Source organism: Anser anser (genome assembly GCF_964211835.1).
Source record: "Anser anser genome assembly, chromosome: 1".
Taxonomy (NCBI): domain Eukaryota; kingdom Metazoa; phylum Chordata; class Aves; order Anseriformes; family Anatidae; genus Anser; species Anser anser.
The window spans coordinates 144,606,724-144,622,067 of record NC_139720.1 but is presented as its reverse complement, the minus strand read 5'-3'; the positions used below and the strand labels follow the sequence as shown (position 1 = coordinate 144,622,067).

The 15,344-nt window shown below is 40.7% G+C and overlaps 1 protein-coding gene across 2 annotated transcripts in view; it reads right to left on the bottom strand.

Annotated features, from left to right (window-relative positions):
• NCK2 (NCK adaptor protein 2) overlaps positions 1 to 15,344 on the bottom strand; it is an 85,247-nt gene that overhangs the window by 53,660 nt on the left and 16,243 nt on the right. The gene's annotated exons all lie outside the window — the stretch shown is intronic.

Here is a 15,344-nt window from a genome sequence, read left to right as displayed (position 1 = left end):
GGTCAGGAAGCTGGCCAGATGGTGGAGAAGTCCCTTAAGGGAAGTTCTGTCTGGACATGAAGAAGAAGGGTTTCCCCACTGAGCACAGCCGTGTGTAATCCAAGGTGTTATGGGAGCTTCTGCCTGGGAGAGGCTCAAAAAGTTCACCTTGATGGAGCCGCAGCTCTGGCAGCTGCAACGAGCCACACGCTGGACCACACGACCTCCAGAGGTCCCCTCCGGCCCCAATTGCTCTTTTAACTATTCCTAGCCATAAATATAGTATTTCATGAGAGACTTCAAAGTATTTAAACAGTTTGTTTTTATTTTCTAATGAGACTCCTCACTCCATAGAATGTCTGACAAATTCAGGCTGTGTAAATCCATGAAGATCCAAATCAAACAGAAGGAAAAAATTCTGAATGTCTTCCTGTGCTTCAACCCTTAGCTTGTAACGACGCACAGTTACAACTCTGACTCATTCGGAGGCTATGCATGCACAAATGTTTGTGTTCAAAATCTTCCCTGAACAGTCAAATCAGTTGCCACACTACAAAAGCATCCTATGAAGAAATTCAATTAAAAATAGCAATTCATCTAGGGTGTAGAATTCATCTAATTCATGAGTGCACCGTAATGGAAGGGGGCTAAAAAAAAGTATTGATGAAGTATTATAAATACCTTCCACAGACATTTAAAAGCGAGATTTGGACTTCCACCCTTTAACAAATGGAGCAAGAGAACCACTGAACCCCCAGTTTGATAAACATTGAAGCCAGAATTGTTACGGGCTGAAAAGCAAGAGGAGAGTCCCTGCTCCACAGCTCCACTGCAGCTGCGAGGCAAGCCGGATGCTGCTCACCCTCTTGACATGCAAGGGAAAAAAATACAGGAGGCCAATTTGCGATGAAGTTTTGTTCACTGCATGAATGAAAATACACCTGTGGCAGCAGAGAGCAGATGGGAGAAGAGAATGACCTACCACCTGCCCTCCCTTCTTCCTTTGCGCACAAGTGTGAGCTGAAATGCCTTGTATGCTGCAGCCTGGCTCTTTCACCGGGTTCTCAGTAGATACAGACAACTACATTTTACCAAATCAATTTTCCTCCCCACTTACTGTACTTTTATTCTCCATGAACTATATTCTCCACAAGAACTGCTCTATATTTTAAATTACAGGACAGATCTCAAGATGTATTGTAAAGGGAAAAGGTACTTTAATAAATGAAGCATCATTAAAACCCTGAGGCAGGGTAAATCTGTTTTCCTGCTGGCTAAATGTTTTGTAGTACATTTCCTCTCCTGCCAATAAGGCAAGAACATTGTTAATAACACGGGGAAAGAGAGAAAATAAAAATCACATCATTTTGTTACAAGATCATCTTCTAAACAGCGTTCTTCTTCCCCCCCACCTCACAAATCATCCACTGCCCATCAACATCTACAAATAAAATACTGTGCCAAGCTTCTGACTTGGTTTAGGGTTCTATTCTCTGAAGAAAAACTCAACACTTCTCAATTACTGCTTCCAACTTCACAAATACACATCAGTGTATAGAGCTTGCCTCTGAAAGTGAGCAAAAAGACCAGGATTGATAATCACCAATACATGAAAAATTAATCTTTATTTATTAGTTAACTGGAGAAGCAGTACAGTTGGTGAAAATAAAAGTCCAAATCCTATCTAAACACATAAGGAAAAAAAGAGTCATGAATGTATTTCAATACAACTGCTATTTTCTACAGCAAGAAAGGCCTCATTTTCACAGCTCAATTAACACACATTAGAAGTACCTGAGGACATTAATGGCAGTAGCACAAAGAGTTAGAGGAGAAAAATACACCAAAAAAAATCATTCCTACTGACACTTTGACTGAACTAAAATTTGGATGCACAGATACACGCACGAGATGCAGACTGGTCTGTCCTCTCTGGGCTCAATTCCATTACATTTTGACCTCTATTTCTGTTTTTCTCCTGGTAAAAATCTTCATTTTACTACAGAATAGCCAGAGGAAAATTTCTACTCTGACTCTTGTTAAGTCATTTCCCGCAAAACACGAATCTATTGCCATCACACCTCCCCTGCCGAAAGCTGCATCGGCAACACTGCAACTTGCCAAGTGACTCAAACTAAGGGTGGAAACATGCACCACGGAGAATTCACTTATACACCAAATATGTTCCTTGAAACAGCATTTCAGTTAGAGATGTTTGAGATCTTCCTTCTCACACACAGTGAATGGAAACAGTGGTTACGGTTTGAGATGGCCTGCCCCCGAGCCACAGGCTTTGCACCATGAGTCGGGATTTTTTGTTTGGTTGGTGGTGTTCTAGCAGCCAAACTCTAGAAGGCTGTATCTGCTGATAAAGCCAGGGTATACTGCGAATATTTAAGCTTAGAGAACACAACATAAACTCCCCAAACCTCCAAAAGATTTTGAATATATGTGGAAAAGTCACTGTCCATCCACAAGACACATTGGTGAATCATGAGGAAACTTCGGAAATGAATGCACGGCAGACAGCCACAGCTGCCCAACACCTGCACAGAGCTAGACAGGCTTCTCCATAGACATCAGCAGTGTCTTTCTTCTCTTCCTTTTGGTGTCACATCCGTATGCCATATCCATTTGTCATATCTCAGTTCAACTCCAAGCCATGCCTGGAATGCTGGGTCCAGTTCTAGCCCCCCCCAGTACAAGAGAGACTTGGATGTACTGGAGAGAGTCCAAGAGAGGCCACCAAGATGATGGAGGGCCTGGAGCAGCTCTCCTGGGAGGAGAGGCTGAGAGCTGGGACTGCCCAGCCTGGAGAAGAGGAGGCTCAGGGGGATCTCATCCATGTCTGTAAATACCCGAGGGGAGGCTGCAGAGAGGACGGAGCCAGGCTCTTGTCAGAGGTGCCCAGGGCCAGGACCAGAGGCCCTGGGCACAAACTGGCACCCAGGAGGCTCCCTCTGAGCACCAGGAGCACTTCTGTGCTGTGCGGGTGAGGAGCCCTGGCACAGGCTGCCCAGAGAGGCTGTGGGGTCTCCTCCTTGGAGGCCTTCCAAAGCTGCCTGGAGATGGGCCTGGGCAGCCTGCGCTGGGTGGCCCTGCTGGGGCAGGGCTTGGGCCTGGTGGCCTCCAGAGGTGCCCTGACAGCCTCAGCCATCCTGAGGTGCTCTGATTCTCTAATGCCAGTACTACCACAAGAGTGTCAACGCTCACACATGCAGTACGCCAAGGTCCCTTACAAGTCACGACTGTCTCAACATGCTACACTTACTGTGAGGTCCACAACAGAGGCACGGAAGATGAACATAAGGAATGGAAACTGCAGAGTAGCGGAGCCAGGTGAACACATGGTTACAGACACAAGGTAGCAAAACAAAGCTGTCTACATATGAACTGCAATCTCAGTCACTCGTTTGTTTGCTAGACCAAAATCTTCCAAACCCAAGGACTATTCAAATCCCACAGTTAAAAGCACTTCTAAATGGTCAAAAATGGGTTTGAAGATAGTACTTCCAAACAAGCATCGAAAGATAAGAATCAGTAGCATCTAATGAAATAAGCACCTTATATCTGTGTAATCTTCAAAGATTACAACTCTAAGAATAAATTAGTGCTCTCATAATGATTATTTTAAAAGCAACCTCCAAAGTTATTAACCACCTTTCCTTTCACTAATAGCTGTAATGTGCCCCATTTTCTTTATCCCCATGGCTAAAATCCAGATTCAGCCTTACAATAACTATTTCAATGACAATTCTCTCAGGCTCTTTTCCCAATACCCGGCCACCTTCTATTTAAATTCTGACATGAAATAGCTAAAATAATCTCTTTGATACTTAATATGCTAATACACAGAAATGACCTGACCATAAACCTGTACTGCACAGACTGGGAATTTTAACTCAAATGATAAGTCATTCAAGTGACTCTGATAACTACGATAAAATTCAACAATTGACGTATTGCTGGTGACCTTCTGGAGAACAAATGAAAAGCACCACATTAATACAAATTCTCCTGCAGAGAAGATCATACTGGCAATCTGCCAGTTCATTACACCATCTAGCTCCACTTCAACATTAAATATTGCCTTCCTTTGTAATTGACTCAAATACACTAGAGCAATTGCAGGTAACCACTTTGGGCTATTAAAGTATTCCATTAAGACTTCTCCATTAGGCAGATATTTCAAATGAAGTTACATCAAAATATGCTATGCTCAAAATATTTTAACTGTACAGACAATTGGGCAAGCACAACCCAGTGCCATGCAGGAGCAGACAGATCAGCAATAAGCACTCAAAAGCTCAGTGCCTGAATTTGAAGGGAAAAGGAACCATAAAATGTATTCAACATTCCAGTATATCCTTAGTATTTTAACGACCTACTTATATATCCTCACAAAACACACTTAATATTACCTTCTGAAACTAAGATAATGGTAAAGTTAAAATATGCAATTATTCTTTAACTCAGATAAGTCAATGCAATTAGTGAATGCTACATTTACAACCAGGTATACAACACAGAGAAAGCAGAAAATAAGACCGGATTCACGTCATAAGTTTCTATGTTACATTACAATGTGTACGACATCCTGAAGCAAACAAACAAACAAAATCTGGTATCTTCTCTGCGGCTAAGCTTTTCTTCTCTAAGACTGTGGCTCCTTAAAATGCATGTAAGCAAGTAAAATGAGACAAAAGAACAGATTCAATGCTTTGCACGCAGACAAGATTGCCAGGTACTTAAAACGCTGGAAAAGATTTAAGCCTGTATGCCAGCTGCAAAAATGAGACTAGCCCTTGAAGCAAAGGCAAACTTCAGTGTTTAAATGTGTCTTCTTAATGGTCCTGGTTTGGAGCCACCACCAAAGGCTGTGATGGTAATCTTAAGAAACGTGCTTGTCTCCCAAACAGTGCACAGACAGTAAGTTGTGCATCATCTCTGTACCTCTCTCTCTGGGGCGTAAGAGCTGCAGTACACCTCCCGTCCACGCCCTCTGCGGTGAAGAAGCAGCAATTAGGCATTTAGGTAGCACTGGTCACTCAAACATTTATTTTTTCTCCATAATATACCTGTACTTTTTCTTCTTTTTTGGTGTGCGTGGGGAGGAACACAGACAGTGAAAGCATGCAGTGGGTCACACTTGACCCCACCACAAGCAAAGAGGCCGAACTGACCTATATTCTCATTTGAATCCTGCAGTCAAATCCATATCCTCTGCAGATTCTGGCATAGATATGGCATGTTTCCAAAAACAACGACGACCAAAACAAAAACAAACAAACAAACAATTTTACATCTACTTGCACAACCACCAACTCCTAATCCCCTACTGAAACACAGGTAGTTCATTTTCTAAATAATATTGACATTTATTTTAAATATATTTCAAAAAACAACTTCCATTATCAGCTTCCTCTGAAGATGCAATCCAAAGTACATGCATAAATAGCATCTTTCTAATTTTGCTAGAAATGATGAGGAATGTTTTATCTACTTATTACTGATTGCATCTGCTAAGTCTACTACATACAGTATACAGAATCACATTGTTTTATTAAGGGAATCATGCATTTCTTACATTATCTCAGCCAGAAGTTTCCCTCAAAAGTTCGAGCTATTAAATAACCTAATACTGATACCAAATTACTACCTAAACTCGTTATAATATGCAAAACTTAAGAAAAAAAAAAATCCTGGCTTAAGCAGGATTTTCCATCTTGATACTTATTGATATTGAACTTATTCAAATTTGATTATGCTCAGCTGCAAACTTCCAGTACAGTCCTTGCATGAGAAAAAAGAAAAACCCACAAAGCAGAAGTGGAGAAATCATGAAAGCAAGGGCAGAAAGCCTCATCCCACTTTAGGTGCAAATGCTTTGAGAGGACACACGGGAAGCACACAAGCAAGGCAGTGTGCCACCAAAACAGCCCGAGTTCTGCTGAGCATTCCCATTCAAAAGCAATCCGTGGAAGGAAAAAAATTCAAACTCCAATTTATCTCCATTCAGCTACTTACTCTTTTCTAACAGGAAATATGAGCTCAGACCCTTTCTAATTTTCCTTATTTAAGAGTTTGCAGTCTCGCTGTGCACATATACATATCCCTGAAGCCCACAGAAGCAACAAAGGTCTCCATTAATGCTTAGGGCAGCTCTAGGCATCTCATAAACACTTACAAAGGTACACTGAAAGACCTGAATCATCAGTTAGAGTTGCAGATAGATAAGCAGAAACCCAACAACACCTATCAAGGATGTTCTCAAACGTTGTATCACAGGATCTTTGAGGAAGGGAAGGATCAGACTTCAAACCTGACACAGTGCTTAGCTTAGCAAGGTTCTCAGGCCGTGGTTTGAACATGAGGTAACTATTTGCTTTCCTTAACAGGATATCTTTTTATTCAAGCTATAAATTTGTTTTTTAAGAAATATCTTAGAATGTATAGTTAGATAACTTTCTACAGTTAGATCACCACCTCAATCTAGAAGGCAGTATTTGTACTTAGGGCATAACAATTTACTCCATGGGAACTTCAGCCTCTTTCTGGTTGATATTTTAGTTTTAATTTATTACTTGTAAAAACTGCACCTTGACAGTCTTTTCCATGAAGATCAGCTCAGAACCCTTCCGGACTTGCACAGTGATTAATAAGTGATCAGCTCAAGTAGCTCCCCAGCAAGTCTACACCTTCTATTGTAACTTTGCCATTTAATGTTCTGTACACCAAAATACATACACAACTACTGAATCAGCCAATTTTTCACCATCTGTATTCAAGTCAGAGCTTTTAATTCAATACTTGCGGATTTCAGATTTGCGGAAAATGTCTACAAAGAGCACGTCAATGTTGTCTTTACGGTAATCTAGTGATCTGCACATCTCAGTAAAAATGCTTGCCTCCACTGAAAAAAGGCATTCACAGATGCCTTCTGGAGAAGTGAAAAACCACAGATTCTGATGAATTAGCTACCACGGGAGGATGCAACACTTAGTCACTAGCAGATTATCAGAGCAACACGAAGCAGACACTCCTGGTTACCACTCTTGGCTAGGGACACGTGTTTGAAGTAAGCGAAGAAATCTCACATCTAGGCAATCAGATAAAAATTTGCTCTGGGGTGAGACGTAACAGAAAATGGACTGTAAGAGGGGCTACAGAGAGCTTTCAGGCGACTATTATGGTAGAACGGAGCAAGGCATGCTTAGCTCAGTGGCAATTCAATGTTAAAGTCCAACTGTAACCCTTATCAGAGCCCCTGTTCTGCTAAATTACTCATTATTCCTTAGTCAAAAAGAAAATCTTTCCTATTTCTGTATGTGTGCTTTCAATGAAGTCTCTTGTCTGCCTTTCAACAGCAGTGCCACGGCTCTCTCCGTGCCACAGCTACAGACACACTGATGTTAGAAGGGCTACGGCAAGGTCAGTGGTTGTCTTTGAAACCTCCAGGGAGATGACGGGAGTCAGAGGAAGCGCACAGAGCAGATTCTGTGCTTTTTTTTTTTTTCCTTCAGTTGGGCCATCAAAGGACATTTGGAAAAATATTACATCTGGAATGTCAGTATTTCCCAGCCTTGGATATACAGATGTGTTGGGACAAAAATATCTTGCACCTCCCACAGGAAAGATCCTTTCAATCAGTGCATTGCTGGATTTTACCACCAGGTGCTATTTGAGTATGTTCCAATTTAATTACGGGATTCCCCCCCCCCCCCCTTCCCCAGTTTCACTAACAGTTTCCCATTTACTGTCTGTTGATGCCAGTTCTACACCCCTGCATTTTTTATTACTGTGGAAGAAATACAGAGCCCGAGTACACAGCTCATCATTGCCAAAACTACTCTTTCTGCCGGTGGCAATTCTGAGACAGATTTCTTTAACTTGTTCCTTCAGCTGAAGCCATTATGGATTTCTTAGCCTGAGGGCCAGGGTGCCTGGACCTCTTGCTGCCATCCCTTCACAGTGAAACGGCTCCTGTTTGTGCTACCAGGATTTCAGGTGCAGTTTGCCTGAAGAGGCTAGGGCAGAGCTTGCATACTCTTTAGAAAAAAGATGCTCTGCTTTTGGCAATGCCTCCAGCATCACTGCATACCCAGTCACTGTGCACCTGGAGGAAGGGAGCGAGCCAAAAACCAATCATCCTCAGCAAAGAGGCGATCAACTGCTTTAATAGCAAGGGGCAAGTGCTGAAACCAGGCCTTGTTCTCACCTGAAAGAGGGTAGGTTTAGATCAGATATCAGAAATAAATTCTTCACTCAGGGGGTGGTGAGGCACCATCACAGGCTGCCCAGAGAAGCTGTGGCTGCCCCATCCCTGGAGGTGCTCAAGGCCAGGCTGGATGGGGCTTTGGGCAGCCTGGTCTGGTGGGAGGTGTCCCTGCCCATGGCAGGGGGGTGGAACTGGGTGGGCTTTAAGGTCCCTTCCAACCCAAACTGTTCTGTGATTCTGTGGTTTTCTGGACGTTGCAGAACGGCAGTCACCAAAGTCAGCACCTTGAATTTGCAGATCAAAACCGAACTGTGAGGTTCCTCAGATCCAAGAAAAGAAACAAAAACTTGAGTTATTAGATACTTATTTCACAAGAACAGAGATCCTAAAACCACCTCTTTTTTCTTCCAAATTTGTGATCGGAAACCGTTGAAGCATTTTTTGTCTGTACTTACTGAGAAATTTCACTTTAGGTGGACAGGAAGAACAGAAACGTTCACGTAGCTTTGGTACCACTGCAGCACAGGCACTGCTATTACTGCTGTTTGAATGATAACTAGATATTCCCAAAACTCATAATATCCAAATAAAATTTGGCAACAGCTTAGCTTCTGATGTTTTCAGCACCGATTTTCTCCCTTTCTTGTCTTGCCCACATCTGATGGTCTCTTGTTCTACTCATTTTATTCACACCACTTCAGTGAAAAAAGACAACAAATGAAAATGCAATGAGAATTTTGCAGGCCTTGTAACAATAGCCAAAAACCCAAGATTTCCTATGGCAGCTGTCAAATTAGTGACATCTCCAAAGCTATCTATATACAGTATCTGGGCAGAAATCCAATTATGTCATTTCTGTCTGAATACCCCAAAAGAGAGTCCTACTGGGGTTAGAAGTGGAAATAATTGTAAGCACAGATTAGCTACATAAGCAGCTCCACACTTGAAACCAGAACAAGGGAACAAAAACCTGAACGCATGACATTTATCTGGACACAAGGGAGAGGGAAAAAGAACCACTAGACATCTGGCAAAAGGTCAAAGCCAATTACGTGGTCCAAAGTTGCCCCCCACAAGATAATAGCTTCCAGGTTTGTTTCTTACAAATAAGGTGTACTGACTCCAGGAATTAAAAGATTTCTGCTTACTTCTACATCCTCCAGTATCACTGCATTTTTTTCCAAAACTTCTTTTCCCCTCCCAATGTATTTTTCTAGACTACAGTTTCAGGCTGTTATTATAAACCACAATTACAAGTAATTGTCGACATTTTCCATAGGCTTTTAGAAAGCTACTGGTAGGCAGTAACTGAGAGCTCTGCTGTAGCAAGGCTGCATATGTCTGACTACTGGAATTACCTTCCCAAAAACACAAACTACATTGATCTAAAGCTTACATAATCAAAATAACAATAATAAAATTCTTCCCCTTTAAATACTGAAACCCTGAATACCATTTGTCACGGCTGATTTAATTCAAGCATATGGTTTCTTGCTGCTTTTGTTGTTTTCCTTAAACTATTCCAGCCACCGATTTCCCTTTTACCTTTGGAAGTGTCTGTTACTGCTTAATTATGTGGCATTTGCAGCTTGCTGAACTTCACCACAGAATTCTGTTTATTTGCGGTTTTAAAACACACAACTATCAAATAGCCTTTTAATTCAACGAAGAAAAGGGAAGGAATTTTTTCTTTTTTTTTTTAGGCATATTAAAGTAACTGCTTCTGAAAATATAGGTAAGTACAAGTCTATCAGTGTTTCAAATGAAGCTATCCAAGAGATTGGCTGCTAAACTAACAAAAATGCAGGTGACAAATAACTGAAGGAATATAAGTTGTTACTAACTAAAAACTAACTAGAAACCTTTATCTTAATTACAAATAGATAACTAAACTTTTAAATAAATAAAGTGAATGATGATGAAATGCACCAGGCTGATTTAAACCATGTTTCTTACCCTGATCCTGGATCACCAGAGTAAACACTTTGAAAGGTACGAATATACCACACATATACCATAAGTGCTTCTGCTATAAACATGGTATCAAGTTCAGGAGAAAGGGAAGCTAATTTTAAAAAATAATTCAAAGAAATGGGTAATGCACAAACACTGGGTTGTGCTATACGACTCCAGACAGTTTGAATTGAGATCAGTGCCTGTGAAGACCAGCTACAGTCTTCACCTGCTCAGTACGTTTAATCTCAAAGCGACTTCTACAGGCATGTGCAGAGACCCCTTTCCAAGCCAGCAATTCGGGATATTACAAGTTTAGACCAAATTCAAATCAGAAACTTAACACGTTTTCTGATGCCACAGCATAACGTGGAATATCAGACTTTAATTTTAACTAAAATCCCTAATAATATGACTGACTTCAATTATTATTTTACAATGAAAAACCCCCCACCATACGGTTTACTCAAAAAATAACTTCCAGCTGAACCATGCAGTCAAGTAGCCTGTCAGACACATTTAGGCAAAGCCTAGAGAACAAATTTCTTCAGCTTCCAATTTATTTATTAAGGGAGCAAGAATATACTCGAGGAATCTATTTGTTGCCACTTCTTTATTACAAGAGATTTCATTTTTGCGTTTGCTCTCCATAGCACACAGAGCAGCAGTATCATGAATCCTGCTCTGTCATACATGCACTGCAAATCCAATTACTGCTCTATTAGATCTCATTTAAGTCCCATACGGCGCGACAATAAACTGCACAAAACGAACACCAGCATGCTTTTCAACCATCTTTACAGTATGATATAGGTGGCAATCACAGCTTAATAAAATTTAATTTATAACAAAGGCAGCTCCAAATTGTCTCTGTCTGCCACGTGTTCCAGGGAGAATTCAAAAATACCCACCAACCACAACCCACTGAATTCAATTTCTACTCCAAAGGCATCATGGTTTGGTTTGGACTGGTTGGTTTTTTGGTTGTCATTTACTTTTAAACTCCCTTGGGTAAGCAATCACATTGATCCAGGGAAACGTCAGATTGGGAAGTAGAAAGGGGAGAGCAAACTGAAACTCTATAGAAAAGGTGATATGATTTTTATTTATTTTTTTTTTAGGTAAGCTCTTACCCTAACTGGCTGTAAAAAAGAAAAGAAAAAAAATTCTCATTGCTGAATATTGCAAAGTAAATCTGCAGACATTTCAGAAGCTCTGAACACTTCATCACTTCAGTGGAGTTATTTTATGGATATTATAATCATGTGGCCCTCTACTTTCATTACAGTATTCTAAACTTATCCCACTACCCAGCAACTACTATAGTTAGACATGTTCAGAGGTATGTCCTTTTTTTTTCCACGAATTCAGTGGGGAAAAAACAAACAAAAAATCTCAACATCATTTAGTAGTAAGCACTTGCCACACTCGGAGCTCTCTCTAAAGGATGCATAAGAGCCCTGTTGAATAGCTCATTCTTTAGCAGCTGACCTGACTAAATCGTCTTTGTCGTGTGGGCTAGAAATAAAAATGTCACACTGACATTTACACACACAATCTGTTGTTAAAACATGAACGCCAGGTAAACATATTCCATCCGCTTTCAAAACGAGTGCCCAAATCTGGACACTTTGCAGAACAGAAAGGCTCAACCCTTCCAGAACTGGCTTTTAAATATTTCAGTCACCATGTTAAATAATTTTAGTAGTAACTTTAGCACTCCCTCCCATTTATCTTCATTGTAGACCTAGAAATATGGGCAGGGTGTAGCAGGGAATTCCCTGACAAGAGCTGAGGACCACAGACCCCAAATTACCATCCCACTCCGCCTGCAGCTTTGAGCCAAGTAACAGACCTTGAGGAACGTAGGCTTCACCTACAAAAATATGAAGGTGTCAACTTCCTGACTCAAATGTCTTGCCTGAAAGCACAGCTAAGGGTATCTCCCAGTTTGAAAATCTAATAAGGAACTGAAAACATTAAGTTTAAGGTACTTGCATATTTAAATGACTGGGAAAATTCTGGTTTCCTTCTAAGGAAGTGGAATGATTTCCCCTCATTTCTAGAGAAAGTTCATCACGTCTGCTTTCATTTTATTTTACCATTCCTTCAGTAGCCTACGCTGGTAAATACTCTCTTGAGAAGCTGCACCTCTCCGGCTGTGGAAGAACACAAACTTCTCCTTGGGGACACAAAGCCTACTGCCGTGACATCCAAGGGTAACAGCCTCAGAAGCTCCCCATCGATCACTAAAGCAAACACGCAATTTTGGCTCTCAAAAATCAATTAGAGGAGCCTTCCATTTAAATCAGTAATATCACAGATGCCACAAGTGTTTTTCCTCTTGACAAATATAAAGGAACAGTTCCCAGTAAAACTCAAGGAGTTTCAAAGACAGTAACACTGTAGTCTGTATTTAGGCTCTAAGTGCTTAAATTATAGTTACTGCATTTTTGGAAGCATCAGATACCTCAAGAAAGCAGTGAAACAAGCTTCAAATTCTTAACACATTTGGCATATGGTATCAAAGAATTATAAATAATATCAGTTCAGGAACAGACATCCTGTGCAAACAGGATTCAAAATTCTGGTGACGGTCCAACAATCAGAACCAAACACACCACCACTAAGGAATAGTGAGGGCAAAATGAACGATGCATCATCTAATACTGGTTGTGCCTCCTTATGAAGTATGCCATTAATTTGTTCCTTTGCCAAAAACCAATTCTCACCTTACATTTTACCAACTTGTTGTAGTACGTTTACGTGCGCAAACTTATTTGTTCAACTACAATTACCTTAGCCTTCCTGCTGATTACGTATATTAATGACCTCAAGAAGGGAAAGACAATATTCAGCATTTCGAAATACACCTGGAACAGAGCGGTTTGGGCTTACCGATTTTCACTACAGACAGATTACCATCTCATTTTGTGAAACACAAAGGAAATAGGAGAACAGGAAAAAAAGCAACCCTCAGGAGTGCGTATCCACCAAAATTACCTACCATGGATGCGTATGGCTATTACCGATCAGTGCTGTAGTTTTGAAGAAAGCTGTGTTACAATTATAAAACATATAGCAAAGCCTTAAACACTTGGCATAAGTTATGTTTCTGAAGCCAGTTTTAGATGTAACACCTAAAAGCTGGCAGGCTTCCTCTAAAAGAAAAGTAAGAAAATTCCTTCCAGCGGAATAAAGCTTCAGATTCTTGAAGGAAGAACCACCACAAAGGAGGGCAGCATTGCTTCCCGATCAATCCTTTTAATATATCCACAAGCAGAAAAATTCTCTTCCAAGACTTCCAGAGAACTGCTTGGCCTTCTGATGAACGAATAGATATGCTAACAAGAAAGAGAGTAAGCAAGATGACAAACACAAGCTTTAAAAAGTTCTTGGCACCTATTGCTCAAATTTACGAGGTCAACTGAGTGAGCCACCAGACTAAGGAACACATCTGCAAACCCTGAAGGTATCCCGCACACCTATACAAAAGCGCTACTGAAAAACAGAGTAAGACTGTAGAGTCCCCATATAACTATAGAATTTTTGTAGGTCTCAGTCGGGTAGGATTTCCCCCCAAATTTGAGTCTGACTCAGGCTAATTACCACCAAATGATAAAAACAATTAAAAAAAAAAAACCACTATTGCTTCAAGGAAAACTTACAGAACTAAGAAGTATTTGTACATCGATTGCCTGAAGGCAGCCTGAATTCTGGAAAAGCCCTGGAGACCGGAAGCAAACAGCACCAAAGTGTAAACCAGAGTACCAAATCTACAGGGGATATATTCTGGTTGCTAGACCATACTCTCCCATCTTCATTACTGTCATTACCTGCAATATCTAGATTAAAGCTTGAATGGGCATGCAATCATTTCTTAATTTTATTGCAGAGAGATCTGCCAAATTGCTTCTCGCTGATGTCTTTTAAATCTGCTATCTAAGCACTCATTTCGTCTTTTAATAAGCGACTGGTAAAGATCCCACGCCTTGCATAAGATACGGAGCAAGAGACTGGTGTAAAATATAATGGTGTGAAAATAAATAAGAAGGTCAAGTGGTGCAAAAACCGAGGAAGAAACAGGACAAAAACGGTCAAAATGTAAGACAAAAAGACATCAAAAAAGAGGCAGAAAGATTTTACGCAATTAGTATTTCCTTTTACAGACAAGGGAAAGGAAAACACATACAGAAGCACTGTGCAGTTTTGTTTTGTCAATTAAGCTGATGACATATAAATGTCATTAATAACCAATTTTTAAAATTATTCAGAACAATCGGACAGAAAATAAAGGTAATAGCCTAGGGAAGGACATCCTTTTTGATACATCTAAGTTTCAGAGTTAATAAATTTAGAGACATTTATCAACTGTTCAGAAAACGCAGACCACCTACACTGAATATTGCACCAAAACATCACAGGTTTCAGCTGAAGTTTTGTATTTGACAGCTTAAAATTTAATCCTGAAAAACAAACTAAAATATTAATATATTCAAGCCAGCCTTTCAGAAGACAACTGTGGAGATTTTTGTTGTTAATTTTGATCCAAGTCAAAGGTACAAGATGAAAAGGTTCAGTGTACAGGGATTCTTCCAATGTCTGAATCCACGTTCACTTGGTGATTTTAAGAGTTTCTCTTAAAAGGTTAACATGCACAGCTTTTCTAGAAAAAGTGAGAGAGGAGTTTTCAGATGAAGACACAAAATAAAACGCCTTCCTAACAAAGCCATGGTGTATTAACATTGCTCTTAAGCTATTTTACAACCAACATTTCTGCACAGAGGGAAATCTGAGAGTTGCATCTCACAACGGGACCCACTTATAGCATCAGGAACAAACAGCACGCTGTGTGTCAGCCCCTGTTCTGGATAAGATGTCCGGAGCAGGAGGGACAACAGTGACCTACCTGTACCTGTACGTGGGGAAGGCACCCCGGGATGCACTAGGGGAGCCTGCAGCGTATGCCCCAAAGAGGCTCCTGGTGCTCCTGCAGGAACCGCACCTTCCTGCTTCTCAGTCCTTCTCAGCAGAAGCTTCATCCTTGCCAAACGGGTGTATTAATTAACATAGGCTTAACGAATCGATTATTTCCCAGGAATAAGAAAAACATTTTTCCACTGGGACACTGCAGAAGGAAGAACTGCTGGTACTTACACACACACACACACACATCACTGCCCTGCATCACTTA